This window comes from Miscanthus floridulus, chromosome 17, assembly GCF_019320115.1.
Source record: "Miscanthus floridulus cultivar M001 chromosome 17, ASM1932011v1, whole genome shotgun sequence".
Lineage (NCBI taxonomy): Eukaryota > Viridiplantae > Streptophyta > Magnoliopsida > Poales > Poaceae > Miscanthus > Miscanthus floridulus.
This window is the reverse complement of record NC_089596.1, coordinates 82,286,689-82,292,084: the sequence shown is the minus strand read 5'-3', so window position 1 is coordinate 82,292,084 and position 5,396 is coordinate 82,286,689. Positions and strand designations below refer to the sequence as shown.

Here is a 5,396-nt window from a genome sequence, read left to right as displayed (position 1 = left end):
AGAGGAGGAGGAGGGGTGACCATTATATGGAGCCCGGTGTTTACCATGAGGGAGATGATCCAGTTGGAGCTAATGAAGAGTGGAGGTATTTCAATAAGGTACATGAAGTAGGAAGTAATGAGAAAATGCAGCAAGAAAAGAAAAAAAATGGACAACAGCAAATTTATAATTGAAGACATAGATCCTGAGGCTGTGCCAAGTGATGAAGCCACCATATTGTGGGATGCTTCGTATGTTTCACTCACTACATATGATAGAGACAACCCTGATATAAAGGAAGGTTCAACATTTACTAATAAAAAGGCCTTCATACTGATGATCAAGCAATATGCTATAAAAAAGGGAGTTTCAAACATTTGTAGAGCATAGTGATAAATCAAGATATAGGGCACGATGTGCAGATTCAGAGTGTGGATGGAAAGTTCATGCAAAGAAACTTCGTGGTTGCCCCACTTTCATGGTATACTAATTTCATACTATACAATTGTTTTTTTCATGTTCTGTCAATAATTTCAGACTATGCAATTCTGTTTTTTCATGTTCTATCAATAATTTCAGACTATGCAATTGTTTTTTTCCATGTTCTTTCAATAATTTTAGACTATGCAATTGTTTTTGTTCATGTTCTATCAATAATTCAGATCCCATATTTAAACACTAAATTTAGATCCCATATTGTCTATTTTTTCAGGTTGTGTCAATAGGTTCTAGACATACTTGTGCTAGCACCAGCCAAGTGAGGGGTAAGGAGGCTAGCAAAGCATGGATAGCGAACAGAGCAACAGAGGTACTCAAGTGTACTCCAGAGTTGGGAGCAAAGAAGTTACAAGTTGAGCTTGAAAGATAGTTTTCGATTAAAATATCATATAATAAAATGTGGGAAGGAAGGCAACTTGCATTAAAAGGCCTACATGGCACTTGGGACAAAAGTTTTAGAATGTTATGGAGTTTCAAAGCTGAGTTAGAAGCTACATGTCCTGGAAGTATAGTAGAGATTGATTGCAAGAATAGCAAAAAAGGATGGCCGAGTCTATTTCTGTAGGATGTTTGTGGCCATCAAAGCATGCGTGAATGGATTTCTTGCTGGTTGCAGGTCATACCTTGGGGTTGATTCTACTCACCTCATAGGTAAATATAATGGATAGCTAGCTGCAGCAACAGCAATTGATGGACATAATTGGATGTACCCGGTGGCATATGGAATTTTTTACAAGGAGATAAAAGCTGATTGGACATAGTTTCTAAAGCAATTGAAGAGAGCAATTGAAACTCCACATGGACTAACAATACACACATATGCTTGCAAAGGCTTAGAGAAAGCAGTCCATAATGTCTTCCAAGGTGACGTTGAGCATAGGGAGTGTTTTAGGCACCTATGCATAATTTTAGAAAGCACTTCGATGGAGATGTGCTAAAGTACATGTGGCCTTGTGCTTGGGCATGCAGTACTAGGATGTATCAATGGCTTTGGGATAAAATTGGAGAGAATTGTCCAGCAGCAATTCCTTACTTGCAAGCAGAGCACAAACATCTTTGGTCTCGAGCTAAGTTCTCAGGGGAGTGCAAGGTTGATTATGTGAACAACAACATATCAGAGTCCTTCAACAACTAGATTAAAGAGACCAAAGGGTTCCCAGTGGATGTCCTCATGGACAGAATTAGGGGTATGATCATGGAAAAGATAGCTATGATGTAGCTTATAACTAACAAACTTGAAGGGTCAATTCTCCCTAGTGTTATAAATGAGCTGAAGATGAAGAATAGAAACTTGAAGTACACAATTAAGGAGAGTAGTGGTCCAAGGCTGAGATATCTGGATTGACTATCCTTGGAGGCATGCTATGGACCTTGAAAGCAAGACATGTTCATGTGGTCAGTGGAATATTTCTGGAAAACCTTGCACTCATGTTATAGCATTTATAGGTTCCCTTAGACAAATTAAACTTGAGGACTTTGTTCATGATTATTACTCAGTTTAGCATTTCAAGGCTACTTATTAGTTTGGGGTCAACCCAATGGTTGACAAGTCATAGTGGCCTATTGTTGATCCCGGGTTTGTAATGGTGCTTCCGAAGCTTGAAAGGTCTGCAGGTAGGCCAAAAGTGAAGAGGATCAAAAGTAAGGGTGAGCCAGGAAAAAGGGGTCTTTACCAATGCAAAAGATGCTTCCAGTTTGGGCATATTAAGAAGGGTTGTAGTGAGCTGCCTACTGAACTCGCTGTTGAATTGCCACCAGCAGCTCCTACTAATTCAAGGTAAATTGACCCCCTATACATTTGCTGTAACATGATCTTTTATTAAATATGGCTGATACCTTCCTGATGTGTAGGAAAAGGAAAGAAAAGGGCAGTACATCTAGCTGCAAAAAGCTAAAAAATCCAAGAAAGTATATGCACCTTCTACTTCCTTAGTCACATAACCAACTGTTAGTCCAGGTCCAACAACAAGAAGGATGGCAGCTTCCACTAGTCCTCTCAGTCTAGGACCTACAACAAGGAGCAGGGCAGCAGCAGACATATCCCCAGGAGGAATTGCAAGAAGGCTTATCGTAGGCTAAGTAATGGCTTTATTAGTGCAAATGCTATGTGTTGTACTACTGTTATGATCTAGTTAGACTATGGATGCATGTGTTAGTAGACCTGCTTTTGCTATCTTAACTAGTACTCTGTTGAGAAATGGTTGTTGAGAAGTGGCTAATGTGAATGTTCATGTTCATATGTGCTTATATTAAAGGGATCCTTATATTAAATGTCTTCATATGTGCCAAAATGTATGTGCGGAAATATGCTTATATTGCTACTGAAATATATGTGTTCATTTATGTTTAAATGTTAGGGCACATACTGCTGTTTATTTAGTTCTCACTAGGGGTATCTGTGTCCAAGTTAATAGCTCTGTGACTTCATTTTAACGGAATGGTACTTGTTGACACCGTTTTTTGCACATGTCAAAATGATCGGAGTGGACTAATCGGCAGGAGAAAAGTTACTATATATGATGACAGCTGATGAAAGTCAGCTTGTAAAGATGGTTGCCGATGATTGGTGGTGATCGATGGAAAAGTTGATTTAGACTCGGGCGTTACCGATGAGGTTGGAGGTGTTATTATCGATGCCGATGAAGGAAGGTTTGAAGACTACTGCCGATGAAACAGGAAGTATGCCGATGGAGAGGAGGTCGGTGAGATTTCCATCGTAATTGAGGCGGACAGGGAAATAGATAGGAGTTGATTTCTTTTTCTGTATTTATTAGAATATGATTCATGTAAGAGTCACGTATTTCCTTAGGTATGGATTTGGTGTCCTAGTTATGTTTGGTTATGTCTCTTTAGATCAGGGTATAAATATGGATTGAAGGGCAATGTAAAATAGATATCAATTAATATCAAAACCAATTTTTACTCCTATTTGCATCTACTTACTTTTCGGCGACTTCATCAATTTGCACATTTTTCTTTTTACGAGTTCTTATTGATTCGGCGAGTTGCATCGCAGTGCAACCTTCGGCGATTCTCGAGTTCCGCGTGAGTACCTCTTGGCCGTGACTTCCGGGCGTATCGCTGTTGTCAGGACCAAAGTGCTCGTATCTTCATCCTTGTCGATTAACAGGTCAAATCGACTGGCACGCTTTGGATATCGATTCGGGTATTAGCCCTTTGTGTTTGCAGATCTACTTTTGCATCAACACATCTTTTGGCACTCCCGGTAGGACCAATCAATCCGATCAATATGTTCAATTCCAAGATCAATTCAGAGAACATTATCGCGGTATCAGAAGAAGATCTTAAGGAAGAGCAGAGGCAGGCTATGGAAAAAGCTGTAGAGGAATACGGGCAGTTTTGTCTAAAATCATTTAGCCTGAACAAGAGTGGACAAGTCATTCAGAAGCAAGATTTGCCGTTGCCTCGGCAGGTTACCTTTGACTCCAATCCTGGTAAACTTCAAGAGATGGTTAATTCTGCAGTAAATCATGCTTTAATTAATCATTCCAATGTATTGTCCAATACTGTTCATAATGCTGTGGTTCAAACTCTTAAAGAAGGACAAACGGCACCGCATTATGTTGGGCCTGCCTATCATCAACCTGAGCCGGTATCTGTTAATACTCCATCGGCTCCCTCGGCCGTTGTGGGTACAGAAGTTACTTCTCCTCCAGTATCGGCAGGCTTACCTAATATTCAATCTATACCGATACGATCAGATCCAGTACTACCAAGAGGACGAGTTCAGCTTAATACAGATCTATCGGCATCAGCTATGTTAGGCCCTGTGTCTCAGAATAGCCAGATTCCTGCTAATTGGTGGGGATATGGTATGCCTCCAGAGTCCTCTGCTTTCAATCCTGGGTTACCTCAAGTATTTGACGCAGTAGGAAAAGCTCCTATACCATCGGCTGTTTCGCCAATGGCTCAAGTGTCTCAATATGCCACAGCAACTACTGTGCAACCAACTCTAAGAGGTTTCCAGATGCCTTTGGTTCAAACACCTAATTCAAGTCCATTGGCAAGCTTACTGCCGATGCAGTAGAAAGCCCCTGCTATGAGTCAAACTGGGGTTCAGTTCATGCCTCAAGCTGGTTATAATTATCCAACAATGTCAGCAAATTACCAGCCATCGATAAGTTTTGTACCAATGAGTTCTAATAATGGTTGGCCAAGATAGTTACCTGTTCAACATACAGTTCAGCAAAATCAGCAGGTTACAGGGGTTCAACAAGGTCATATGCAAGCTGGTTTCCAGAATCAAGCATCGGCAGCTCAGCTGATGAATCTTTTCCAGCAGGTTAATGGACCATAAGTAACGGCAAATATGCCGATTGCTGGAGATCGTGGGCCACAAAGATATGTGGAGGGATATCAGCAGGTACCTCCTGTAGAAATTCAGCCAGTTCGTCAGCAGGAGGCTGGTGCTTTTTGGGCCGATAAGATAGCAGAAATTATGAAGGATCAATTTGGGATAAAGCCCAAGGTCAATACTTATTTTTATCGGACTCCTTACCCCCTTGCATATGATTTAATTTCTCTCCCAAATCGGTACAAGGTACCAGATTTCACTAAATTCTCTAGGCAAGATGATACATCAATAATGGAACACGTCAATCACTTCATTATTCAATGTGGAGAGGCTGGTAGCAGAGATGAATTAAGAGTTCAATTATTTTCATCATCTTTGTCTAGATCGGCATTTACATGGTTCATTTTGTTACCACCAAATTCTATTATTACCTGGGCTGATCTAGAAAAACAATTTCATAAGTATTTCTTTGCTGGAATTCATGAAAAGAAGCTTACCGATTTAGTAAAATTGAGACAGCGTAATGATGAATCGGTAGAAAGCTTTGTGCAAAGGCTATGAGATGTAAAAAATAAGTGCTACAGCCTGGTGCTAGATGATCGGT

General features: G+C 40.3%; 1 pseudogene; it reads left to right on the top strand.

Annotated features, from left to right (window-relative positions):
* Positions 1-26: 26 nt before the first annotated feature.
* Positions 27-2,556, top strand: LOC136515875 (uncharacterized; annotated as a pseudogene).
* Positions 2,557-5,396: the final 2,840 nt, after the last annotated feature.